The sequence below is a fragment of the Orcinus orca genome, chromosome 15 (assembly GCF_937001465.1).
Source record: "Orcinus orca chromosome 15, mOrcOrc1.1, whole genome shotgun sequence".
Taxonomy (NCBI): Eukaryota; Metazoa; Chordata; class Mammalia; order Artiodactyla; family Delphinidae; genus Orcinus; species Orcinus orca.
In genome coordinates, this window is record NC_064573.1 from 72302810 (window position 1) to 72330380 (window position 27571).

Sequence of the window (27571 nt, forward strand, 5' to 3'; positions counted from 1 at the left end):
GTCTTAACACAGGAGGCCTCAATAAAGGTTAGCTTTCTTTTTTCTGTTCCACTCCCTTCAGCATCCAAAGAACCACTCCCTACACTCTCCACCCTTCCCATATCTTCCACCTCCTTCTAAACAGTGATGAAGTGTGTCATTTGTGGGATCACCTAGGGGACAGAGTTGCAAATGCTTTTACCTTGACTAAAGTGAGACAGCAGAAGGAACTTCCCAGCCACGGGAGCTGTGAGCAAAAGAGTGTGTTCCCCAGAGTCAAGGCTGAGAGATGCTGAGATAAAAACTTTCACGAGACAGCAATAGGGGCAGGGGGCAGACAGCCCTTCCAAGTTCCTTCTGGCCTTAGGATTCTAGAAGCAGGACGGCAGCGGGCCCACATGATGCCATCTTGCTTGTATGTTTCTTCCTGGGGCTGGAGAATGCCAGGCTATTGTCTGGCACTGGGGGAGGGGGAGCTCCTCGGCAACAGGATCCTGGGATTGGTGACAACACCCCCTTCGCCACCCTAGGCATGCCAGCCCCCCAGAGCAGCTGGGCAGCATTTCTGCTGTCTGTGGGCTCGTTTATCATTCCAAGGGGGGCATCGCTGCCGTGAGGTCCCTGGGGACAGCTCTGCTGGGCCCCATCTGATTGAAATCCAGGCCCAGTGCACACACGGCCCAGGGAAGTGGTTGCCCAGAACCTGAAATAAATAATACCACAGGCAGGAGGCACAAATCTGCCTCTAATTATGGCATATCCTGATTAAATGGGGTGCGTAAATAAATATTTCAGCTTGAAAGATGAATCGGCCTGGAGGACCGCGGTGGCCAGCCCCGCTCTGAGCCTCTGTTGTCCTGCTTCTTCCCCGCAGGGGCAGACAAAGGACAGAGCCTTGGCCTCTCTTGCTGTGTGACTCAGGATCAGCCTCTCTCCCCACTCTTGGTCTCAGTTTCCTCATCCATCAAATGGGTATCAGTGATTACCCTTCAGCCAAGTTCAAAAGTCTGGAGTTAGAATCTGAAAGGGCATTTGGGGTGACCGGGTTTCACAGAGCCAAGGAGGAGTGATATTAATAGTAAAGAATAAATAATTGGGGGCCAGGTGGTCATGAGTTTGAATCTCAGCTCTGGGACCATCCCAGTGCCTCAGTTTCCCCTTTTGTATGTTGGGTAGATGCAAAGAGCCAGTGGGTACTCTGAGCTGCGCCTGGCACTTAGCACAAACGGTAGCCGCTTTGAGGATAAGCGACACCACACACGTTATTGTCACTGAAGTGGAGGTCCCCAGAAGACCCAGCCCCAGGCAAGGTCCACATTCTCCACACCTGCTCGGAGGCCCCCACCTAGAGACTTCTGTGCCTGGCCTAGCAGATGCCACCTACTGACTTCTGAGAGGCAGAGTAGTAATAGAATCGGGGGCCCAGGGGAGTGGAGGAGGAGGGAGAATCATCCCGGAAAAGTTTAAATCAATTAACTCCCTTCCAGAAAACAGGCTGGGAAATGTAATGGAGAAATAATGACTTTTCTCCACAGGATGAAATGACATAGACCAGGGCTCAGGAAGGAATCGGGGAGGCAGGAGCAAGAGCCCTGTCTGTCACTGCCTGTGTGGCCTTGAGTAAGTCTTGTTTCCCTCTCTGAGCCTTCATTTCCCATCTGTGCAAGGGGAGGGCTTGGGCCAGGAATGGCTAATAGATGGCATGCCTCCTGTCACTCTCCCCTCCCATGCCCATGGCAGGCATTGCTAATCAACTGCAGTACTGTTTTCATTGAACCAGGATGAGGTAGCAAAACTAATCCAAGCCAATGCTCGAGGCATTTCCCCTGGATGAGCCAGAGTTGGCATACAGGCACAGACTGGGTTTAGAGGGTCTGCAAGTCCTCCACTAGCACTAGGTCAATATTCACCAGTACCATTATCACTGGTTTGATAGACTCAGAATCCATCACAGCACTAATAGCAAAGGTTAGCATTCCCTGAGTGTTAGCTCTGGACCAGGCACTGGTCTAAATGCTTTCATATATTAATCTAAATCTAATAACCATTAGATCTAATAACCATTAGATAAACCATTCCTATTATTATTATGCTCATTTTAAGACCAAGGCTCAGAAAGGGGAAGTGATTAGCCCACGATCACACAGCGAATAAGTGGGATCAAGATTCAAACCCATGCACCTGTCTTGCCAGAAACAGGCCAGATGGGGTAAGGGAGACCTTCTCTTCTCTTTTAATTGAAAGCCTAGGGAAGAGAACCACCATTTCTCCCGGCCAAGCTCTGTGCCAAATGTGTCACACACATTCTCAGTTTGGAACTACAATTATCCTTATATTCTGGATGGGGAAACTGAAGCTCAGAGGGGTGATGGGACCTGCCCAAAGTCATATGGCTGGTCGTTTGCTAGGGGTGGGGTGAGATGGCACTGTTCTCTATTTTCCACTGGCCCCCACCTGCAGGAATGATGCCCGTTTATCCTGGCACCTCCAGTGCCCTGCCCAGGACCTGGCACCCTGGGGTCATGGAATGAATGAATGATACTAGTACTAGAGGAGTTCCAGGCTTAGGGTACACAGCACCCCTTCCATTACCAGCCCTTGGACCTCTAAGCTGACTCCTTGTCCCTGTCCCTTGCTGACCCACCTGCCCCAGCTGGGTGATCTCTCACCTCTGCTCATGACCCCAGATGACCCTGGAGGCTTCTGGTTGGGGACCAAATCCATCACTCCTGCGTGGTCTGTCCCAGCCCTGGCTCCCCCCATCCATCTTCCCACCACAGATAGAGGGAAGGGGAAGGTACTGCTCCAGGAAACACTGTCCAGTGTCCTCCCTTCACCTCCCAGACACCCTCTCCCCACCTGCAGAACCATTTGGTCAAATACCTTGGAACCCAATATATGACACTAAAGGCAGAGGGCTGTAGCTGGAGGGTACAGGGTGTGAAGGCACCTGCCTAGTACTCAACCCTCCCTTTTTGCCTCCCAGCAGCCCCCAGGGTGGAGACCCCAGAGACCCTCCAGAAAGCCATGGAGAAAAACTCTGTCCTGGGGACCAGGAGACCCGAGTTTGAATTCCTGCTCAGCCACTGGCTCACTGTGTAATCTGGAGCAAGTCCCTCCCCTTCTCTAGACCTCACTTTCCCCATCTGCAACATGAGAGGATTGAACTCAGTGGTTTTCAAACCTTTTATTGTTGGAACAGTGGAGAGCTTTTTTCAAATTAAATCACGTGCTGAGCTCCGAGAGGAAAAAGAGATAAAATTGAATGTTCTCTGGTTGAAGTTGGCGGGGTGAGGGGTAGAGTGTGGACCTCAGAGCTCTAACTTTTCCAGCTCCATTTGCCCACTCCCACCACTTACTAGTGGTCCCTGAGGCATCTTTCTAAAACTCTAAGGTTCCTAGAAAGACTTTGAAAATATAGGAATAGATATTTTTTCAATCATTTTATTATGAAACATTTCAAACCTACAGCAAAGTCGAAAGACATTTACCATGAACACTCAAATATCCACCATCTAGATTCTACCATCAATATTTTACTGTACTTCCCTTATCAAATAAGGGCACCCTCGAAGCTCTGCAAAATGCCATGACTCAGAGAGGACTGTGCTGGGGGCAAGGGTGGTTCTGAGTCCTTCCTGGGAAGCCCTGCGAATTCATGATGGCAACACCAGCTGCTGTAACAAATAGACCCCGGCATCTTAGGGGCATATCTCAACAGAGGTTCATTTCTCACCTAACAGTTCAGAGCCTGTGTTGTTGGTCAACAGGTGGGCAACTTTCCTCAAGTGATTTAGGGACCCAGGCTTCATCCATCTTTGGTCCTGCCTTGACCTAGAAGGGTCGATCACCTGCCTTAGGGCAGAAGAGAAAGCTTATAGAGAAAAGGCACATTCACTTCTCACATCATGCTCGCATTTCGTTGGCCAAAGCTACTCATTCAGCCATGCCTGGAAGTGTCATCCCCAGCTACATATTCTCCCTGGGCTCTGTTTCTCGGCGTCATCTCACCCATGGAACGGGCTATGAATTTCAGCAGGGGGTTGGCTATCTTTGCCATATCCAGCATGGCTGGAAGCCCCACCGGCCACCCTAAGTCATCCTAACTATCCCCTGTCTCCATGCTATCCCATGCCCAGCCAGCTCTCCAGAGGAGTTTAACTTTGCTCAATAAACACGTATTGAGCTCTTATTGTATACCTGGGCTCTGCGCCAACCCTTGACCATACAAAGATGAACAAGACCAGCCCCCTGTCCTTCAGCGCCTTCCAGTAAATGAAACAGACAACTCTTTCCCCTCGAACCCTCCCTTTCCTGAGAGAAAGCCCGTGAGATTTTCCACTTAGGAGGGAGGGTATATGTGACGTTGGAACACTAGAGGAAGGATCAGATGCGATAGATCTTTACTAGGCACATTTTGTGTGCCCAGAACATTCACGTGGGTGAGCTCATTTTTCTTTCACTCTGGCAAAGGCACTTTCTCCATTTCATATAAGGGAATGGTTGCCCAGGCTCAGAGTGGTGAAGGACTTGCCTAAGGTCACACAGCTAGCAGTGGAGAGGGGATTTGAACCCAAATATCACTTTCTAGTTCTCTGCCCTTTTCTGCTCCACCAGGGTGTCTTCTGGAATCTGTGATAGAAGAGAGACACAGAGCATTAGCTTCCTGACACAGGCCCTAAGCTAGGGGCTTCACACATGTCCCCTGATTTCTAAATCCCTACACCCATGAAGTTGGGGCTGTTATTCTTGTCATTTTAGAAGGTAGAGAGCCGAGGCTCAGAGAGGTGAACTGACTTACCCAAGGCTGCACAGCCAGTTTAATTTCATATCCTGGTCTGTTTGACCCCATTAGGTCACATCTTGATGTATGGGTGGTTTTTGTGGCTAAACATAGAGGCAGTGGGACTGTTCCTTGTTACCAGAATGGCTTAAAAGGCAAAGGGATGCTTTCTCCATTAACGATGGCGTGAACATATTTTAAGGAATGGAATGGTGTCTCTGAGCAACAATGGTTTACAAAACAGCTGCAGACAGCTTAGCAGATCCCCTCCCTGCTGGATCCCAGCCAGAAGGGGGCTCTGGGGCAAGGGAGGAGGCACCTTCCTGGAGCTCTCTGGGTCTGAGCCAGGGGCTGGGGCTGCGGGAGGGAGCCCAAGGCGACCGGGCAGGAAGCAGGGACCCAGCCCATCGACAACAAGGGCCCAATCAATGCTATCTCCCCAGGCCATGCCTGGCCAGACATTGATTTCTGCCGCTGTTGTTAACTCCCTGTTTATGTAACGCCTGAACTTTGCACAACTGAACCGTTTCATGTTCAGAAGAGGGCCTGTTGCCATGAAAACCAGGCTGCACATGACAGCCGGGATGCGGCGGTATCCCTGTTTTATTGGCCTGCGCTGAGTGTATTTTAACCTTGATAAGTCAATAACTTTTTGTACAAAAGGAGATCTGCCAGGCGGGCTGGGGAGGGCCTGCTGGCCTTTCCAGGCCAGAGGGGAGGTGGGGCGGGCTGGGTTTAATCCCCTGGAAATCTCACTGTCACTCAGAGCCCAGGAGAACCAGGCCCAGCTGGCCAGAGAGCAGAGATGACCTTGTTGGGGGGCGGGGGGTGTCGCCTTTGAGGGGGGGTTGCCAGGACTACCCCCATCTCCAACCGTTTCTGGTTTGTTAAGGCCTCCAGCGAAGTCAGCAGGCCTTCGTGCAAAGACACCCACCAGGGCTCAGATCCTAGTTCCACCCACTCAAGAGCTCTGTGCCACCCTGATCAAGGCCACTGACCCCACCTCAGGGTCCACACCTGTAACACAGGGCAGTGGGTCCTCTTCATGGCTTGTTGCAAGGTTTACAGATCACGTATGAGAAGCACCTGGGGTAGTGCCTGGTCCATAGCAAGGCCTCAGAAGATGGATGTTATTACTATTATTGTTGCTATATTTTACAATAATAATCATTGATTATGCTTATAAAGAGCCCATTAGGCTTTTGGAAATGTTATACATATTTTCTCATCATAGTCCTTGAGTTAGGCAGGGCTATTCCAATTTTCAAATGAGGAAACTGAGGCCCAGGGAAATTGGCTGGCTTGTCTAGGGGGTCATGTGATAAGATGGTGGTGCTGATTGAAGGAACAAAGCCTCCTGACTCCCAGTCCAGTGCTCTTTCAAACTCCATGCACAGGAATAGCCAACCCTGACTCTGGCAGACATCACTAATCAATGGTAGCACAGTGTTCTTTCCATTCTAATCCTGAGTGAGGCCTCAGAATCCTCCTCAACACAGAGCTGGTATTTGAGATGAGACTCATATGGAACTCTGTGCTCCCAAAACGGCTCCAGGTTCAAGTCCCACCTCTGGCCCAAATGTACTGTACAACTTTGGGTGAATGCCTTCCCCGGGGTTTCCTGATCCCCAGTAGCGAAACAAAGGATGCGGGGCATTTCATGGTTCCTGGATTTTTCCGGGGGGTCTCCCAAGTGGAAGGGACCCCCACCACCTCCTGTTTCCCATCCCAACAACCCAGGCCCCTCGAACCCTCCCCAAACTCCATCTACAAATATTGACAGAGAAGCTGGTATGTGTCTGTGATTACACAAGGTGCTGGGGACACAGCAGTGAAGATGGTGACATTGAGTCCCACCCCTACAGAACTGACAGTCTAGACAGGGAGACAGGAAACAAACAAGTCAACCCACAGTGCTCAGAGAGTTGCCAACAGTGATAAGTTTGGGGAAGGGAAAAGCAAAAGGGAGGTGCTCTGGGGAGAAGAACTTCAGACGGGGGTAGTCAGGGAAGGCTTCTCCGAGGAGGTGACATTTAAGCTAATGAGCCAGCCGGGTGAAGAGCAGAGGAAGAGTGGTCTGGGCAGAGGGAACAGCTCATGCAAAGGCTTCGAGGTGGGAAGCAGTTTGGCACCTTCAAGCAACCAAGAGGAGGCCAAAGTGGCTAGTGGGATGTGAGGGTGGGGTGTGGTCGGGGAGCTTGTGGGTGCCAGTCCCTGCGACTACCTGGGCCTCCTCAGCGCCCCTCTGTTGGCCTCCTTGCCCCATTCCCGCCCAAAGCTTGGCCCAGAGAGAGGCTCCAGGTTCTGGGGATGGGGGGCAGGGCCGGGTGAGTAACAAGGTTACACGTGCTTCTTCTTTCTCCTTTTCTCCAGAAGAAGCATAAAGAGCTCTTTCTTTTCTGCTTATTAATAGCTCTGATTAAATTATCTCTGAAAAACCTACATGGCGTGCACCAATGGGGGCTCGGCTCCCTCCAGGCTCTGGCCTAGATTACAGCAATGAGGGCAGGTGAGGCACCTGGGGGATGGGGAGGGAGGCTGGGCCAGGCCTGCTCCCCCTGCCAGGATAAAGGCTCAGTCTCCACCTCCTCGCCTCCCTGCCCAGCCCCAGCTCAGCCTCTGAGCCACCACCACTCTGGGGACATTCACCTGGGACACTGGGCCTTTGCATTGACAATTCCCTTTGCCAGGAGCACTCTTCCCTCACCTCTCCCCTTGGCTACCTCCTACTCATTTTTCCCAGGACAGCTGATCATTCTTTCCACCACCACTAGCCCACCAGCTGGGTCAGGTGCCTGCTCTGTGCTTTTCCCTTCCCTGTTACCCTAGGTGATAACTGCTAGTCGCCTTGTCTGTCCCCCATGAAACTTGATTTCCACAAGGCCAGGGACTGTGTCTGGGTTACTGCTGAATCCTCAGTGGCTTGCACAGGGCAGGTCCTTAGGAAATGATGAATGAATGAGTAGGGTTAAAGGGGGAATGATCAGGCCTCAGTGAGAGAGGCATGACTAACCTTACATACGTGGGAGAGTGGAAGCAAAAATTCTAGGCTCCAGGCCTCTTGAGCAGTGCGGCTGTGTCAATTAACCCCATTTCACCGATGGGAAAGTGAGGCACAGAGCAGATGAGTCACATGGCTAGTCACCTGAAGAGTTAGGATTCAAATCCAGCCTGTCTGATTGCCCTCCCTCTTCCTCTCCCTGCTCCCCCTCTACAAGAAAACAAAACAGAAACCTGGGCCACATTCATCTATTGATTCAGAGATTAATTCAACAAACCTTTATTGAGCATTGACCGTATGTCAGGCCCATGCTGGGGATAAAGCAGTTTGAATGCAGCCCCTGACCTCACAGAGCCCTCAGGTTGGTGGGGAAGACTGACAAAAGAGTGGGCCATTATAACACAGACTGGGTGCATCTATGAAAGGGGAAGCACTCCAGCCTGGAGAGCAGTAGTCAGGGAAGGCTTCCTGGAGGAGGTGGCAGCCTAACTGAAATCTGAAGGCGGAGCAAGCATCAACTACCTACCTGGAAAAGAGGACATTTTAGATGGAGTGGACAACCTGGGCAAAGGCCTGGAGGCCAGAAAGACATCTGGGAGGATGTACAGGTATTTTAACAAGGCTGAAGTGTAAGGGGCATACAGGGCACATGAGGAATGAGGTGCTCTCAGTCCCCTTTCCCCCTTGGAGCCTCTTGGACCCCTGGCTGGAGCCAACACAATGTTCAGGGGCCGACCTGCCTGTTGGTTCTACGGACCGTGGCAAATCCATCTTGACATTGTCTCCATTCACATAATGCAGAGTTATTGGACATGACCAAAAGCAAGGAAAGGCTGGGTCAAGGCTGAGAGTTGGGGGGCCAGGGGGCAATGGTACAAGGGTCTGACCTCAGGGATGTGGGCTGTGGGAAATGGTATGGGGCAGTAGCACTGAGCTTGTGTATGGGGCATAAGTGAAGGTCCAAGGCTGAGCATCTGTGAGGACATCCACCTGCCTAGAAGGGTAGAGGGGCACCTGGAAGATGAGTTCCCTATGTAGCTACCTTCGAGCCTGGTGCTGCCTGAAATGCCACCATTTAGCATATCATGGACTCACATACCTTCGGAGATGGAGGGGCCTTTTGAGATCATCTAACCCCTGGGCTGCACTTTGGAATAATGTGGGGATCTTTGGAAACTACGGAGGCAGAGACAGGTTGCCAGCTCCAGGGTCTGATTGGCAGGGCTGGGTTATAAGCCCCAACCTCCATTTTATAGCAGAGGAAACCGAGGTCCAGAGAGGAGAAGAAACTTGCCCTCAAGGTCACACCCAGTCAATGAGAGGCTGGCACACAGCACAATAAATCAAGGTCAGGGGCTCGGGTTGGGACCCCAATCTGTCATCGTGTGACCTTGTGCAAGTCGCATGGTCTTCCTTGGCTGTGAGATGTGGATAATAATGGAATAGACCTCACAGAGTTGCTGTGAGGGTAAAAGGAGGTAGAAATATGTGATATAAATAGCACTGAGCATGCGCTTTGGCACATAGTAGGTGTCAAGTCATGGTAACCTACGACAGAAGAAATCCCAAACTTTGCAAAGGCTCTGGTGTGGCCCCCTGCCGCCATCTTCCCTTCCTGCTCTCTCTTTCTTCCCAGGGTTTTGATTGTCGCTGTCCCTCGCCTTGCACCTGGCCTGGGTCCACCAAGCATTCTCCCCACCTGTTCACGCCCAGGTCCACACAGCAGGTCGCCTGGGCAACCCACCCAGACGTCACTGGCAGCTCTGGCGGCTGGCCCAGGAGCTGAAGCAGCTGGTGGCTGGATCACGTTTCCAGGTGAATCCCCTCCCCCACCACAGCCCCCCTCTCCGGGGGGTTTGGGTGGGGCAGCGGGGAGAAATAGAGTGGGGCATGGAGACAGGGAGATGCTGGGAACGGGGAGCGTGGCGGGCAGCCTGAAACAGGGCCAGCTTCTGTCCTAGATAAGGCAGTGCGTGGCCTACTTGGGCCGGCGCTGGAGCTTCCCTGCCGGTGCCTCCCAGGCTCTGGGTAGCTGTGGGTTGGCTCCTGGAAGTAGGCTAGGGCCCAGCTATAATCAGCTCCTCCCACTGGGTACATTCACCAGGGTCTCCAGAGCTCCCCACATCTGAATGACCACAGCTGGCATTTATTGAGCACTTACTGTGTTCTGAGTCCTTTCCAGGCAATAACTCACTCTGCCCTCACACCAACCTGTAAGGTAGGAATTATGATACACAGACAAGAAACTGAGGCACAGAGCCATGAAGATAAATGTCAAGGCCACAAGGCCAGGGCTAGAATCCTGCCCAGGTTTTGTGGGACTGGGGGGTGTGGGGTGGGATGGGGGTGAGGGTCACACAGACATAGCCTGAGTGTGGTGGGAGGAGTTCTGACTGCTGCTTTGCATTTCTTTAGGGATCCTGAGATCTTTCCTGGAAAGCTGCCTCCCCAACTTGCTGTGTGATGCACACATGGCAACTGAGGGAAATGTCCCTCCCAGGGCTCAATTTCTCCAGCTGTAAAATGGGACTGCTAAATGGGCCAACCCGCGGGCTATCAGACAGAACAAATGAGAACCTATTAAGCTGCTTAGAAAGTAAAAGGCAAGGTGCGTATAGTTTGATGGAGTCAAAATTTGGACCCCAAAGAAAAAAGCAGGGCAAATAAACTTCCAATGAAGTATCAAACAAAACAAAATAAAACAACAAAAACAAAAACCCCAGGTGATACTGTGCCTCATTTTCTCCATCCGTTAAGTTGGGGCAGTGGGTACCAGCTCCTACCTCCCACATGTGTGGTGAGGATCTGGTGAGGTGAAACTTACAATGAGCATGGGGCCTGGTTTTATAGTTAGTGCTCCACAGATCTCAGCTGTGATGCCAAAATCAATCACTGCCAACAATATGAATTGAGGCAAAACATTCTGGAGTGTCACTTCACATCTCTTAGCCTCAATTTTCTCTATAAGTTGGGAGTATAATGATAGTACCTGCTATATCAGTTTTCTCATGTGTAAACTGAGGGTGATAATACCTATCTCACAGGGTTGTCTGTGAGGTTTAGGTAAAGTATCAATACTTGGTTACATGTGTTAGCTTCTTTTTTTTCTTTTTTTATGTTGGGGGTAGGAGTTTATTAATTAATTAATTTATTTTTGCTGTGTTGGGTCTTCGCTTCTGTGCGAGGGCTTTCTCTAGTTGTGGCAAGCGGGGGCCTCTCACCATCGCGGCCTCTCTTGTTGCGGAGCACAGGCTCCAGACGCGCAGGCTCAGTAGTTGTGCCTCACGGGCCTAGTTGCTCCGCGGCATGTGGGATCCTCCCAGACCAGGGCTCGAACCCGTGTCCCCTGCACTAGCAGGCAGACCCTCAACCACTGCGCCATCAGGGAAGCCCTGTTAGCTTCTTTTATTAATTTTATTATTTTTAACAAACTCCTCATTGGGGTGTTTCCAAAATTAAGTGAAACAATGCAGACAATGCACCTAGCTTGTGCTACCAAATACTTGCTCAATAAAATGATACCGATTTTTCCACTCCTCGTTCCCGACAAAGGGACTACAAGTGCCAGCATGCCCTGCGCCCCCAGTTGGGGCCCCTACGACCGGCGCTGGCGCGCTGCATGCCGGGAGTTGCAGTCCTCGCGAGGCAGGCTCCGCCTCGCCCCAGCTTGGGGGAGGAGGTTGGAGAGCCGCCCTGCCGGCCTTTGAATTTTGCCGCGAAAAGCGCGCGTGGCGGCCCCCGGCTCCGCCCCCCGCAGGACGCGGCGCCGCGTCACCCTGGTAACCGCCTCTCGGCCGCCGCTGATTGGGCCAGACCGCAGGGGGCGGGCGGGGGGCGAGACGCGGCTGCGGCTGCGGGCGCTAGCGCCTGTCAGTCGGACCGGAGCGAAGCAGCGGGCAGGACTGCAGGGCTGAAGGTTCCGCCGAGAGGCTGCGCGCGGCACCCGGGGGAGGCGAAGAGCCGGGCACGCCGCCTGTGGGGCGCGGCGCGCGGCACCCGGGCCCGAGGCGAGGCGAGGCGCCGGCGCGCGCCAGGCGGCTTGAGGCTGAGGCCCCGGGAGCCCCCACGCGCCGCCCGGGGCCATGGGCGCGTGAGAGCCCGGCGCGCGCCGCCCCTGCTGCAGCTCGAGAGCTCGAACGCCCAGTGCACCATCCTCCGGGCCGTCCTCACATCCGCCCAGCGCCACCCGGACCGGTTATTTCTCGGCGCCGAGGCTCCCGGGGCTGCACCCGAGCCTCCACCGCCGCTGCCGCCGCCGCGGCTGCCGCTGCTCTCCGGCTTCCCCTCCCCCCACACCCGGGGCTCCGAGCAGGAGGAGGAGGGGCCGGTGCATTCTCGCCGCCTCTCTTTGCAACCTGCGGGGGCCGGTGCATGCCCAGCGAGGAGCCGGGCCGCTGCAGGTGCGTGCAGCCTCGGAGGAGGCGACCCCCCCACCCTCGGGCGAACCGGGGGGCTGCAAGCCACGGGCGGGCGGTCGAGCGAGAGGAAGCAACAAAGACAGGCTGCAGCTGGGGCCGGCGAGAGGAGCCGTGGTCCCCGGGCTCCTGGCGCGGGCAGAGAGGGCGCCCAGGGGAGCTGCAGCCCCGAGCGGGACCCCGAGGGGAGGCGCAGCGCCGCCCGCCGGACGCTGTGAGCACAGGCCTCCGGCGAGGATGCGCCGCCTGAGCGCCCGCGCGGCCCGGATCCCGGGCGGGCACGACCCCCGCTGAGCCGAGAGAACCCCAACCCCCGACTTCGGACGGCGTGGGCCGGCGCCTGGATAGACCACACCGACAGCGTCTCTTCCCACCCGGAGAGAGGCATCGGCCCCCAAAGGGGGCTTCCTCAGGCAGCCGCTGCCGCCTCTGCCACCTCTGCATGGCTGCGACCCGGCGAGCGGAGAGTCGTAGCCGCTGAGACCTGGTGCCCTTCGACGGCCTGGCTGATTAGGTGAGTTCCGCGGGGCGGGGTTCCGGGATGAAGCTGGGGGCACTCTCTGGTGTCGGGGCAGCCAGATTGGAAATAAAGAGGCCCTGGGCTGTTGGCGATCCTGAAGCAGCAGTGGCCCTTGTCTGCCCCTTTCCCCCCGCGCACAACTTGTCTAGACCGGCCTGTCGGCCAGAGTGGACACGGGGGGCTCGTTGTGAGGACTCCGGCAGAGCCCTGGGTGGGGCGTCTGCCGGAGAGGAAAGGTCACCCCACCCCTAAAGCCAACAGACAAAGGTAGCAGCTCAGTCATCCGAAAATTCCCCGGGAGTTCTCGCGTCTTAGAGTGGTTGGGGGAGCACCCAGGATGGGACACCTTGGGCTTCTCCCGAGTAGCCTCTGAAATCTTCAAGGGACATTAGCTCAGAGGGGGACGTGGTGTCCCGACCATGCAGGTGGCTGCGTTGAGGATTGTGCCCTCTGAGGCTGCACTGTAGCAGGGTTCACCTTACCGCCGCGTTCCTACAAAGAGCTCGCAGGGACGATGGTTTCCCCAGTGGGGTCACGGCGTGACGTCACTGCCAGACCTCTGACGTCGCTGCGGTTGCCGTGGCGACGCGACTTGTCCTGACCCAAGGCCGGACGGGGCGGGGTCGCGGTAACCTGGAGCGAGGCTGGATGCCTTTGAGTAGTGGAGGGGTGAAAGCAGACTTCCCCCACCTCCAACTGCAGTCCTCTGACCTAAATCCCCAGCGCCCCAATGGGGTGGGGGAGGGAGGCAGTGCCAGCTGTCCCTGCTGATGCTCCTCCCCCCAAAGACAGGTGTTTAGCTTTGCCCATATAGCCTGGCAGTGCCTGGGGGCGCAGGACTCCCAAGCAGAGCAACTTTCTGCTTTCAAAAGGGGATGCTACAGAGGAGAGCTCCCTGAACCCCAACCAGCAGGCTGAAGTTCCCAGGGTCCCCAGAATGATGTGGGCCCCCAGCCTTAAAGCAGGCTACTTCTGCTCAGGGAAACAGGGGTGACCCACCCCCAGCCAGGGAAGGTGCAGAGGAGCTGCTGCTTGCTGCCCCTCCAGTCCAGGGGTTCCCCCTGCTGCTCGACCCCAAGATGGCAGGGCCTTGGCCAAGCCTGAACTCCCGACTGCCCCACTCTCCTCTTGGTGTTTAAGATGATTTGACAAGCACAGTGTGGTGCTCATTAAGTGAATGGAGGATAAGTCAGGCCCATCAGTGCCAAGGTCTGAATAAGCGTGCCCCTGCCAGGGGCCAGCTTTGATGGGGGTCAGGCAGCAGCCCTCTCTTCCCCGCCACACCCCAGCCCTGGCCCTGTTCCTTGTGAAGGCCCAGAGCAGCATTCTGCTGCTGGCTCTTTGATTCCTCTTCTAAGTTCCTTCCAGCAGTTGCTGCCGGTGTCGGATGTGGGTGAAACTGCTGTGATCACATTTCTAGGAAAAGGTTAGAGAACTGTGTCATTGCTTAAGCGGTGCGGCATGGAGTGACAGCAGAGGGGAGTGTGTGGGGGTCATTATGAGAAGCCAGGCCCCAGTCTCTACGTAGTGAGCTTCCCCCCCCACCACCCCGTTCTCCTACCAGGCTATCTAGCTAGATTTAACAGGTCGATAAGTATCAGTGGAGCTGCTTTGGGGGGCTTGGCAGGGAGATGATATTTCCAGCTGAAATGGTGTCGTTAAACACACAGGCTTCCAAGGACAGAGCAACGGCAGATGGGGGTAGAAGCGGGAGAGGTGGGCAGAAGGGCTGTTTGCGCTGCCTCTAGAAGCTTCCCAGTTTAGAAACAAACTCGGAGTGCGCGCCAGAGATCCACAAACACAGGCAGTCGGAGGTCCTCCGTGGAGTATTTACACTTCCACAGCCAAGGCGGAGGGAGAGGCTGTCAGAATTGGGCAATTCCTTCTGTTCCCTTCCCTGGGCTTGGCAATAGCACCAGGCAACAAGCAGGAGGGAGTGCCAGCTTACCCGGCGTCTCCTACGTGCCTGGCATTTTACAGGATCTCAGTTACTCTTTGGAGTAGCTTATGTGCTGTGGCCCATTTTACAGATGAGGAAATTGAGGCTCAAACAGAGGAAGCAACAGGCTACAGGTGCTCAGCCAGGCAGCTGCAGAGGTTCAGCTCTGAACTGCCTTGGCTCCTGAGTCCCCAGGTCTTCCCGCCCCCTTCCATGGGTGGAGGGAGGCACCCCCACTTGTTGGACAAGGGTCCCTGTAAGACTCAGGGGCCATCTGCTATGGAGGCACTGTAATGCCTTCCCACACTGAAACCCGGGTTTGAATCCTGCTTCCCCATTACCTACAGGACAGTGTTGAGCAGAGTAGCAACTTGTGTCCTGGCCTTGTGAGCAGCCTGTTCCCCTCACCCCCAGCACCCCTTTCTCCAATACTGGGGTAAGAAAGGTATGGCATGAAACCTGCCTTCCAGGAAGGGTCAAGAGAGCCAGCCCTAGGCTCCTTGTCACCTGCGCCTCTGGGCTTACCTCGGGGAGGGGTGTGAGTCTGCCCTCAGCCATTCTGGGCACCCTCTTGGTTGGCCCTCAGCTGGTGGGGAAGTCAAGGATGTTGATGGGGCAATGACAACTTTGGCTCCCAACCCAGCCTGAGGGTCAGGAAGGGCCCTATAACATGGTACCATGTGAGTCTCAGAAAGGACACATAGAGACCTGCCAGGCAGGGGAGTGGAAAGGTGTTCTGGGCATTAGGAGTGGCCGTGTAGCAAGCCTGAGTGCTGGAGTGTGCTGCTGAGGGGAAGAGGTGGCCCTGGGGTGGGTGTGTCCTGGAGGCTGAGGTGATGGGAGAGATTTAAGCAGGGAGAGGATCCAGTGAGGGCTCCCTTGACAGTGACGGAGACCCTGGACATCCCTTCCAGTCCAGGGCGGGTGGAGGGGGTGTGTGGAAACCTTCTCAACTCTCTGAGCAGTCTCCTCTCTCAAGGTTAGCTCCCTACCTTCCACCCGCAGTAATCCTTATCACAGGTCTAATTCCATATAAGCTCACCCACCCCCTATCCCTTCTGAGCTTCACAGTTGCTCTGGACCGGGGCTGCACTGGGCTGGGTTTCTTAATGCCCAGTGGCTCGTGATTAAGAGCCAGGCTGTGGAGTGGGTCCACCTTGTTGGCTGTGTGACCTTGGGTGAGTAGCTTTGCCTCTCTGAGCCTCAGTTTCCTCATCTGTGAGAAGAAGCAGATAATAGCATCCACTGCCCAGCCTCGTGTTAGGGATTCAGTGAGGGCTGAGCACAGACGATGGCATACCATAAGCACTCCATAAATGCACATTCTCATGGCCACTGGTAGCCTTATCCTCAGAACAGGGCCTTGAATGGCTCTCCCAGTCCCTCTTGGAGCCAAAGATCAAAGACCCTAGGGCAGGTCAGGGACCCCCACCCTTCCAGCTGCCTGTGCTGTGTCTCCCACCCACCTTCCCAGAGCACCCCACGTGGTGAGCACACGTGGCTCCCATGTGAGCCCTTGGGGGCCTGGGGCCTGGCCAGGGGCCCCCCTGCCCAATCTCCCTTCTGCCCCCTCCGCCTTCCAGTCCCTCACAAACCGGAGGAAGCTAGCGGAGCAGCTCATATTCAAGGACCGTAATTCAATCGGGCGACGGAGATTCCTCTGGGCTCCGGGGCGGGGGTGAGAACGGGGAGGCGCACACAAAAGGGCCGCCTTATTACCTCCCGCGGGCCGGGGATTGCTGCTCTCCCCCAGCAGCGGCCGGAGCCGCCTTTATTGTGTTAACCCATTTGCGTGTCAAGAGCTATTGTGCGCTTTCTCTGCCTGTGGGGGGCGGGCTGCGGGAGGAGGGCTGCGCGCCGGCCGGTCACCTCTGCGGGCGCCGCCCACCGCCCTGATTGGTTGCTAAGTGATTTGCATCCAAGGTAATCACTTTTATCTCAGAAGGATGTCGACTATAATTATAAGCTACTGACATCTTTTGAAATCTGCCTAATGACTATTTTAGTCTGCACGGGCTGGGGGTGGGGAGGGGGATTCTGGAGGCTGGAGGGGTGGGGTGAGGGAGGAGACTGGAAGGGGGAGGGATTCCTTCCACCTGGGCCGTTGGTTGGTTTGTTAGTTGCGAAATATCTGAATGCCTACTGCGTGCCTGGAACAAAAGGCGGGGGGGTGGGCGGGTTGCATTCCTAGGGGCGGAGTTAGTACCATTTTAGAGATGGGAAAAATAGAGGTCCAGGGGATGAGCCACCTGCCCAGAAGTATACACCCAATAAGTGGTCAGTCGGGACCTAAGTCTCTCTGACCCTAAATTCACGCGCTGGCCACTGGAGTGGAGTGTAGACAGACATAATAATAGTAATCATTCCTGTCTGATACCTCCCAGGGTTTATGTCATAGCCCTAAGAAATGCAGATGCTATTACTACCCCCATTTGACCAGGGAGGAAACAGGGGCACAGAGAGATTACATTACTACCCAAGGTCACACAGCCAGGGAGGGGCAAAGTGTGAGATCTGTTGATGGCCAGAAATAGGGGTGCAGCGTGGGCAGTGAGAAGGGTGAAAGGGCAGGCATGGGTTCCAGCTCCCCTCTCCCTCACCCCTTTGTGTTTCCATTTGGTAAACAATGGGCATCAGCCTGGGTTGAGGGCACCCTGCTGGCCACTGTCTGGGTGGCAAAGCTCTAAGGAATCAGATGGCCTGCAGCCTCCATGGGGAGTAAGATGAGTCTGCAACTGACTCGAATTATAGACAGAGCCAGAGCAGGGCTGGAGGAGAGACACTGAGGAGGGGAAGGAGGCTGGTCGTGGAGGGCTTCCTGCAGAGGAGGCTTTTGCTCTGGGCCCTGAGGACTGGGTGGATCTGCCCAGTATGGAGTGAATGGGGATGTCACTAGGAGGGAGTTTGAGAACCCAGGGGCATGACCAAAGGGGCAGGGGGAGCTTATAAGAGGGCGGAGGTAAAAGGGAGTTAAGCTAGGAGGATGTGCAGTTAAGCTAGGAGTGTTGCGCTAAGTACCTGACCTGTCCAGGGGAAGAGCAGCCAGAAGCCAGTGAAGGTGTCTGGCAGGGAGGGGTGCAATACGATCTGGGTGCCCGTAGGCCAGTCTGGCAGCCTCTGTAGGGGCTTGGGCGTTGCAGACTGGGATGAACCTTGGCTCCATTCTCGCTGGCTGTGTGTCCTCAGACAAGTCACTTTGCCTCTCTGGGCCTCACTTGCCTCATCTGTTCAAGGGCGTAATAGCAGTTTTCTCACAGGCTTGTGGGTGGGATGAGCTTGAGTGTGCGGAGTGCTTGGGGGAGCTTGACTGAGCCTTTCAGAGCTAGGTGGGCTCAGGCCCAGGACCCAGCCAGTCATCCTGGCCTCACAACAAACCAGCATCCCGGCCACAGCAGCTGTTTGGGGCCCTGGGAGCCCCTGCCATTGTGCAGAGGGCACAGGGGACAAAGGCCTGGGAGGTCAGGGCGTAAGGCCGAGGCTGGCTGTGAACAGGTTCCTGATGATGGGGACTTAATGACTCAGAACTTACTGACCTAGAGTCTGTGGGGCAGGGGGCCGAGGAGGGGGAGGAGGAGGGAGGTCCAGCCACCAGCTGTCTGCTCCAGGGTTCGCTGCCAAGGCAGGGGCAGCTGCCCCGCAGGGTCCAGGCCTGAGCTTGGCACTGGGAGAGGCAGAGGTGGCAGAGCCTCCTGGCCTGCAGTCCCCAGGCCTGAACTGGGGGCTCGGCTTTGCCCCTCAGCATCTGCGTGACCTCAGTCTCCTCATCTGTCAGATGGGCCAGAGGTCCACTTTGGAGGGCAGCTGTGAGGTTTGGCAGGAACCGACAGCAAGCGGGCAATAAACAGGAACTGCTATTTTTGCTCTTTATTCATCCGTTCATTCCGGGAGATTCACCGCTCTGTGCTAGGCTCCCTGCCAGAAGCTGGGGATGCAAAGATGAACAAGCCCAGTTGCCTTGAGAGGTGGTGAGGCTTTAGACACACCATCACAGTATAGTGGGTAGGTCGCCACAATATAGGAATTCACAGTGTGCAGGTGCTGTGCCAGAGGCGGGGTGACAGCAATGAACAAGCCAGATATGGCCCCTTCCCTCTGGGGCCCCCAGTCTTTCAAAAGCATGCTAGGAAATCAGAGGTGGAAATGACTACTTCGAGCTGTAGTATTCAGGGAGGGCTCCCTGGAGGAGGAGGCACTTTCTATTGCTAGCTTTGGGGGCTTCTGTCTAAACACCATCACCTATTATGGGAATCACAGGACACGGCTGGTGTCTGCTATGTACCAGACAGAGCTTTCCGCTTCGGCAACCACATCCTCATGTGGTTCTGGGAAGGGTGTTTTTATCCCTGTTTGTAAATGGAGAAACTGAGACTCAGCAAGGTTTTGTCCCCGTTGTGTAAATGGTGAAACTGAGGCTCAGCCCAGGGCCACATGGCAGGTCAGCAGAATCCCCTTCGTTATCCACACAAGCTTTTGCCTGTCCTCTGCCTGTGAGGGTGCTGGGCTGGGTGGGACTGTCACAGGAGGATCCTTGGGCAGGAGCTAAGGGGACCAGTTCTGGGCCAGCTGTTGCTTTCATGAGCTCACGACCTTGAGCAATTCACCCTCCACTCTAGCCTGGCCTCAGCCGTGTCCTTTGTAAGATGTCAAGGATAGCAGATCCGTGGCAGGTCTGGCTTGCTTTACACTGCTGTGCCCTTGGCAGACATTGCCAGTCAGTTGCTGCCCTCTTCCCCTGCTGAGTTCTTCCCCTGACCTTGGGTTCTTGCCAGGGAGGGCTCTGGGCAGGTGGCACCAGTCAGTCAGTGGGGCCTACGTGCTGAAGCCTGCTTGCCTGCCTGGCCTCAATAAGCTCAGGGGTCCCTTTAGCCCATCTTTGTACGGTTCAGAGGACCAGGGTACCAGAGCGAGGGATTTCTGGGGAATCTCCTCTGAGGATATGGGTTGTTCTTCAGCCATGAAGACTGTTGAGGTGTGAGAGTCTGTTACCTTCCTCCAACTCCCAGAGTTGCACAGCCCATCACATGCTCAGCATGGAGTGCTGTAAGCAGATTGCAGATGCTTTCAGTCTGGATAATAATAATAGCATTTATTGAGCTCTTCCTGAGAGCCAGGTCCTTCCTGGGCACCCTCTCATTCATCATTCCCCAGAGCACCTGCAGTGTGCCTCTCAGCACTCCTAGGAAGAAGTCTTAACCCATTTTAGAGATGTGGAAACTGAGGCTAAGAGCCATTAAGCAGAGCAGGGTTACATACTCAGTGGCTGAGCTGGCATTCAAATCCAGGTCTTGAAGTCCACAGCCTGGGTCAGACCGGGCAGCCTTCCTGGAGGAGGTGTCATTAAAGGCCAAGGCCTTAAAGGCTGGTGGACTTCTGACAGGCGGAGCTGGGCCCTCTGGGAAAGGGAAGGGGGTCCTTTTAGGTGAAGGGAACAGCATGAGAAGCAGCTCAGAGCCACAGGCAAGAGTGTTTAGGTTGAGGGACTAGTGTATGGCTGGATGTGGCTGGAATGTTGGGGGGGACGGGGCTGTGGAGGAGACTGTGGTGGTCTTGGCATTTAGACTTTGCCCTCCCGTAGTAGGGAACTATGGCAGATCTTGGAGCACAGGAATGATCCAATCTTGCCTAAGTGTATTTATTCAGCGCCTCCATGAACCCAGGGTGAGGTCAGCTGGTGCTTGGGGCTACCTCTGGTCTACTGGAGGCTTTAGCCTAGAACCTTGCCTGGCACATAGTAGGTAGGCATCCAAGAAATGTTTGTTGAATGAATCAATGAATGAAAATGCTTACCGGGTTGAAACGCGCCTGGTGTCCCTGTGGGCCCAGCTGCAAGGAGGAGAGAGGCCAGTCTCTCTCTCCAGGAAAAGTTGCACACCAGGCCTGGGGGTGAGGGCTGGGGGAGGGAACCAGGCAGGTACCTGGGGCAGGGACTTCCCGCCTTCCCCAACCCTGCTGCGTGTCCCCAAAGCCCTCCTAGACCTTTCCACAGGGCTGTCCGCCCTCCTCACCACCAGGCGTGGCAGGCAGCCTGGACCCAGCGCTTGGTGGGGATAAAAGATGAAGGTTCGTGACCATTTTTTAACTCAATAAAGGGAGAGACAAGCTGCAGGCTGCAGGCCGGAGATATAATTAGTTCACAGCAGTGGCGCTTTCTTGATTTAGCTTCTAAGAGAACAAGACAAGGATGTTATACCCAATTAGCAGTAACATCCAGTCGGGGCCTCAATAGGTGAGATAACAAGCTATTTTTATGACTTTTCTTTCCCAGCTTGGAGGGGGTGAGGGGAAAGGGGGTATCGGGGCCTTATTTCTTTTCATCGGGGAACAATTATTAGTGAACGCGGGATTTCCCAAAGCCAAATGATGCATTTATTAACCCAAATTAAGCAGGCATGCCAGCGTGGCAGCTGGGGTGGCATTTTGAGGCCAGGACTAGTGGAAGGGGTGCAGGCCCCTCACCTCCACTTTGGAAACCCTTGGAAATGGCTCCAAATGCAGAGGGTCCCTTGGTGTGGCAAGGGGAAGCCCAGGCCCTTGAGATATTCTTAGTGACTGCCTCGATTTCCCTACCTGCTTCGAAGAGGTACAAAGAGGCTTTGCCAGTTCCCCTGGGGATGAGGAAGGAGCCAGTTCTGGCCCGCGGCAGCTCTTCCTGGCACCACCTGATATCCTTTCTGCCAACTGGGCCAGAGGTTCTGGCTCCTCAGCCTTGAACCTGGCATTGCACTCTGCCCGCTGGACCCCCATTACGGCTCGTGCTGCCCGACCACACTCCTGCCTGTCCTGGGTCCCAGCCCCAGTCTCTGGCAGGGGCTGAGTGGTGATTACCTCCCTCCCTCCCCCCTCATTACCCACACAGCCGGGGCACCCAGCACTGGCCAAGTCTCCGCTGGGTAGGGGAGCCCTGCCAAGCCCCACCCCAGCTGCCTGGCCATACTCCGACTCCTGGCGAGGGCTGGGGGATGCCCAGAGAGGGAGCTGGCATGGCTGTCTCAACACACCATCATCTTGGGCCACAAGCCCAGAGCAGGTTCGTGGGCCTGCAACCGTCCTGCAGAATGGGGCCCCGCCCTGCCCCAAGTCCCGTCTCCCCGTCAGCGTGGAGCCCCGTGCTTGTGGCTCACACAACCGACAAATCCAGCCATGCAAAGTGGGAGTTTAATTGCAAACAGTTTTTATGGATCATGGGCCCATCTGTGCCACCATATGCAAAAGGGAAAAAAAAAATTCCCATAAAAAAGAAAAAACGTCTCTCCCTGCCCCATCCCCCCAGACTGACTCCAAAAAAACATTTGCCAGGGTGTTTCTGGCTGGAGCCAAGCGTGGAGCTGGGATCCACCCCGGGGGCTTCCTTTAGTGTGGGCCCGGCAAAGTCAGGGGGCTAGGCGGGGCGGGGTTGAGCAGGCCCCGTGGGGCCTGACTGCTGAGACGAGGCTTTTTTGGCCTCAGCAAACTGCCAGAAGTTCCTGAACCCACTGGGTTTTCTCTGGGCTCCGGGCCTTTGCACATGCCGTGGAGCTGTCCAAGTATCTGCTGTTCTTTCTTGGCATGGAATGGGCATTGCGCAGTATCGATGCAAATGTGGGCACGAGTGGGGCTCCTGGAACGAGGCGCCTCTTCTTCCGTTTCTAGCCCAGGAAATGCAGCCCCAGGAATTCATTTCCCCCAGGCTGCCCAGGCCTCACAGACTCCGCTCTTCCCATTGGTCCTGGCCACCTGGCGTGGTGCCCAGCCCGGCTGGGCAGATGAGCCCTGTCCATGGGGTCAGCGCTCCTTGGGACCTCAGGAAGGGCTGAGTGGGCTGGTCATCTGAGAGCACTCACCTCTGGGGCAGCCTGCTAGGGTTCTCTTGCCGCACCACCTCATCCCAGCTGGGGGATGTCAGACTGTTGTTTTTTTCCCCTCCATGCCTCAGTTTTTTCCTCTGTAAAATGGGGATAAGAACTAGATGCGATACTGCATGTGAAAAGTTTCTGTTATCTGTCTGTCATATCTCTTCCCCAAGTGAAGGTCTTTGTTCACTGATGTCTTCCCAGGTTCCTAATCAGGATACTCGATGTTCATTGAATGAATAAGTCAGCGAGTGAATGAATGCATGCATGAGTGAGTGAAGTATTCGGAGGACTCTCTGGGGAGGGAATGAGACACAGGCTCCAGGCCAGCCAGAAACTCAGGGTTTTTACACCCTTTCTATTGGAGTCTAGAAACCACTCTGCAAACTGTGGGGATTATGAGTTCCATTCTACTGATGGGGAAAACTGAGGCCCAGAGAGAGCCAGGGCCTCTCCCAAGGTCATGCAGCTGGAAAGAGGCCCGAGTTGGGACCGGAACTCTGATCTGACCATGTTCCTCGCCCTCACATTGTAGGTGAGGAAGGTTAGGCCCAGAGTGGGGAAGGGATTCAGCCAAGGTCACACGGCAAGGAAACAGCAGGCAGCGTTTGTGGGGTCCTTCCTAGTCCCTTGTAAACTGAGGAAACAGCCCCTCCAGCCTCAGAGCCAGGCCAGCCAAGTGTGCTGCTCCTCCCTCCTCCCCTGCCCTCCAGCTCCCCCAGGTCTGCACCAGGATCCCTGTGCCAGTGGGTTTCCCCATCAACTTCACCAACTGGCAGCTCCAGGCCGCATGCTGGGGTCCTGGTGCCTGAGGCCCGGTACTTGGGGCAGCCCTCCTGCAACAGGTAGCGGGGAAAAGGGGACCCCTGGGACCCGAGCAAGCACAGGCCAGCCAGGCCCCTGGCAGGAGCCCAGGGCAGACACCAGGCAGCCCATTCCCCACCTGGCAGTGATCACCAGCTCCCGTTGTAATCATTAGAACTATTAGAAGGAAACGTTCGCTTGAAGCAAATGTCAGGCGCCGAGTTGTGCTTTGTAAACGCTCACAATTAATGCCAATCAGGGCCGGAAAAAAGCCGGCCCGGAATCCTGTCTGTTTCATCTCATTTGTCAGCTGGTGCCGCTCCGTGTTGCACATTTTCATACAATTGCTATAAACATAAAAGGGAAACTCCACAGTGTTCCCGGGCGCCCGGATGGTGCACGCCGGCTTAATTACTTGGGATTCTGCTGTTCACTTGGCCGCCCCGCGCCCATGGAAGGGAGAAAGGGGGACTTTGTGTTGGCAGGATGCGGGCTCCTGGGGGTCAGCCAGGGAGATGGGTCAGGCGCCCGGCCCGGGTCTCCAGCCGTACCCTTCACAGGCTGAGGATGACTGTGAAGCAAGGAAAAAAAAAAAAAAAAAACGCCTAAAATAAGTCTGCAAAATCCTCAAGGAGAAAAGAGGGGCTCAGTGTTCACCAGACTTTGGCTTTGAATCCCATCTCCTAGAATGATCCATCAGGTTTATTGCCCTCCCCCTGCATGCCAGGCCCTGTGCCACTTGCCAGCCGGGTCTCAGTTTCCCCACCTGTGAGTTGGGGGTCATAGCCCAGTAGGTCAGGATTTCAGGCTGGCTGGGGCCAAGCTCTGGGCTGCAGGCATGAAGTAGGCTTTTTCTCATTTAGTTGTTACATGGACCCTTTGAGGGCGGGCTGCTCTTCTTAGCAACAGGGAGTGTGAGGCCCGGAGTCTCACAGCCAGAAGTGGTGGAGCCGGGATTGCTGGACTCCAGAGCCCACCCTGCTGTGCCCTCCCAGGGTAACTGTAGTGTCAGAAGGAGATGATGGAGCTAAAAGTCCCAGCACACAGTAGGTGTTTTCATAAACAGTAGCTGCTGTCATCCCACTGCCTGCAGATGGGCCAGGGGTAGTAAGGGGCTCAGGCCCAGGCCTGAGGGACAGCACCAAAAGACGTAGACCTTGCTGGATGGAGGTAGTGAGGGGAGTGGTCTATAGGGGGATGCTGCCTGCCGCCCCCTCCCGCAGTTACCTCTGACCTGCCTCGGAGGTGCTGGGTGCTAACTGCATGCCAGGCCCGTATACCTAACCAAACCCTCCACTGCCCAGAAAGCTGGGCAGGTTGTCATCATTGCCTCCATTGTACAGATGAGAAAACTGAGGTCCAAACTGATCTAGGGCTGCAGAGCTAGGAGGTGGGGAAGCTGGAGCCAGATTCAGGTTTAGCCACTCCAAAGCCCTTCTCATGCCTTTCCAGCCTGGATGTGAGGCCTGGCCAACTCTACGAACCCTCCCCAGGACCCTTTTGAGCTCTCTAGCTCTCTGTGGATGGGGTCTTCTGAGGCCAGGCTGGCTCAGCAGGGACACACCGGCCTTTGTGTAGGCTTGGGCAGGCTTGGGCCAGGCGGGGCAGCCAGTGGAGTGGGGAGAGGCGGTGCAGCCCAGCCGGCCAGGGACAAATGCTCAGAGCAGGAATAGAGGCTCCTTTGTGTGGTGCTCAGTGGGGGAGGGGGTGCTGCCAGCTGCCACCCTGTGTGACCGGGGAGGCCTGAATCCTCCACAGAGGCCTGCCGCCATCCCCAAGGGACTGGCCAGGGAGCCTGTCATCTTCTCCCTGCCACCTCCTTCCACCATTATTTGCCTGCCTCTTGTTTTCTGGGGGCCCCGGCTGCTAGAGGAGCCAAGGGCAGCCATTAACCTGGTTTGCCGTGGGCCTACTGTGCGCCAGCACTGGGCCAGACACTCCACCATCCCTGCAGGTCAAGGGCAATAGTCCCACTTACAGGTGAAGACACTGAGGCTCAGGACAGGCCACTTGTCATAGTCACACAGCTGGTCCTGGGGCCAGGATTTGGCCGACTTCAAAGCCTTTTCTTCCCATGGAGTTGCCTTTTGGGCCTAGACCCAGAGCTGCAATTTGAGGTGCCGCCTCAGTTGCCGGGGTGGCCTGAGGAAGGCTGCTGGCTGTCTCTGTTGCCTGGGCAACAGGGTACCAGGCGTCCATTCCATCCCCATCCTGGCCAGGCTCTGGGCTAGCAGCTGCAGCTTTAGTGGAGACCAAGCTCGGGACCTGTTGAGGGCTGCCCTACCCATTAAACCTTCTCTGAGCTTTGATCCCCTTGGCTTAAAAATGAGAATGAAATAGAATCCACCCCTGGGAGCATCAGGGTTGCTGGGCCAGGGGGCAGGTAATGTGCCAAGCTCAGTGCCTGCACGTACTCAGGCTGCACAAACATGGCCTGGGGTTTCCCGGCACCCCTACCACCTCCTGGGAGAGGTGAGAGGACAAGGCAGTGGGTGGGTGGCAGGGATGTGAGGGTAACTCTTAGGAGCACAAGCACATGGCAGGGATTGGCTCACTGTGTCCCTGCCGTAGCCCCATTTTGCAGGTAAGCAGACTGAGGCTCAGATAGCTGAAGTGGCTTGTCCAGGGTCCCAGGGCCCTAAGGAGCCCAGGAACACAGGGAAGGTAGCTTCCCAGAAAGCCCAGCTCTTAGTGTTTTTCTGACCCACACCTGGCCTGCAGCCACTGACCAAGTCCCGTCTGTGATACCAGCCCTGTGGGAGGCCCAGAACCACCCACAAGAAGCCCCCAAAGGCCACTTGGCTTCCCACGGCGTAGTCCAGCAACCTGGGACCAGCTTGCATCCACCAGGTCGTTCCCTGCTCTGTGCCTTTGCTCAGGCCGGGGCTCCCACCGGGAGCGCCTTCCCCACCCCACGCTCATGCGGGCACACTCCTGCCTTCTCTTCAGGGGTGACTCCAACTCTCCTCTTCCCTAAAGGGCTCCAAGTCCCTCCTCTGGGCCTGTACCCTGCTCACCAATGCCACAGCCCCAAGCCTCTTTCTCCAAACTCTTCGTCCACAGTGTGGCATGTAGTAGGCCTTCAGTGAAGTCTAAACAAAGATGCAGCCCTGGCCATCAGGACCAGGTCCCTGCCTAGCCTAGTGGAAGAAACAGATACAAACAGATCAGTGACAAGGCTGCATGTCTGGGGATGGGGTCAAGTGCAGGACATCCGAGGAGCAGGCAGGTCCCACCCCAGCTCTCCCTCCTCTACCCAAGGGAGCCAACACTTCCAAGCCCTTACTATGCTCCTGAAAGCTCGGCCATCTCGGTTTAATCCTCCCAGGGCGAGGCAGGGGTTTACGGATGAGACAGGAGGCTCAGGAAGACAGATGCCGGCTGAGGTCACACAGCTTCTGTGGGCGGAGCCTCTGTTGGAGGCTTGGACCATCCGATCCCAAAGCCTGTGCCCTGCTCCCGGGTGGAAAACTCAGGTACCCACGTTGGCCAACCAGGTGACACAGTGAACAAGCAGCTGCCACTGGGCCTCGTGGGAACGTGGGCTCCAGAGTTTGTTTTCAAGAGAAACCAGACAATGAAAATTTTAGATGGAATTTTAGTTCTTTCCTTTTCAATACTGGCAACCATGTCACAATTTCTTTTTACTTCAACAAACAGAGCACAGAAAAGATGTTTGTGGGCAGGATTTGTACCCTTCACTGATGTGGTGTTGTCTGGGTGGCGGGAATGATGGGGCTCCCAGGATGTCTTGCCTTCCCCATCCCCGGCCAACAAGAGTCCCCAGAACCCAGTGGCAGCTCCACGCATCCCTGAAGGCACCCCCCGCCACCGCCTTCACTGCCGGAGGCAGGAGGCAGGGCCCGAGCCCCACGAGGGCACCATCCAAACAGCTATAATCAGCGCCTCGCCAAGACTTCAAACTCACCCAATTATCCTGCGAGAGAAAAAAAACCACAAAATGAAAACAAATTAACATGTTTGCATAGAAACCGCTGCAGCAACACACACAGCCACGCACACGCACGTGCTGGCGCATGCCCCGGCGAGGCTGGGAGACACCGCTGCCACCCCTCCCCAGGCCTGGCACCCACCTGGCAGGGCTGGGCCGGGCCAGGCTGAGCCCACGGCCCGGGGCCAAAATGTGCCCTAGGCCCAGCGACCTGACTGTCCCCACACCTGGCTGGGCACTGTCTTAAGTCCACTGGCTTTCACGTTCTTCACTTTTTTGTTTTCTTTTCCAATTTAATAAAGGCATGAAATGCATCGTATGCCAAAATTCAGCCTCACTGATCTGAACC

General features: G+C 55.5%; 1 protein-coding gene and 1 long non-coding RNA gene across 3 annotated transcripts in view; both read left to right on the plus strand.

Moving 5' to 3' along the window:
- Positions 1-10490, plus strand: part of LOC117197279 (uncharacterized) — a 67230-nt gene extending 56740 nt beyond the window's left edge. Inside the window, exons 4-5 of the long non-coding RNA XR_007471853.1 lie at positions 9400-9578; positions 10179-10490. This is a non-coding gene — a long non-coding RNA (uncharacterized LOC117197279). The remainder of the gene's footprint in view (positions 1-9399; positions 9579-10178) is intronic.
- Positions 10491-12553: 2063 nt separating this feature from the next.
- FAM222A (family with sequence similarity 222 member A) overlaps positions 12554-27571 on the plus strand; it is a 54675-nt gene continuing 39657 nt past the window's right edge. The window contains exon 1 of one of the 2 annotated variants that reach the window (XM_004281390.3): positions 12554-12692. The gene's annotated coding sequence lies outside the window, so the exon portion shown is untranslated. The remainder of the gene's footprint in view (positions 12693-27571) is intronic. The other variant, XM_049698387.1, reaches the window with a different exon arrangement.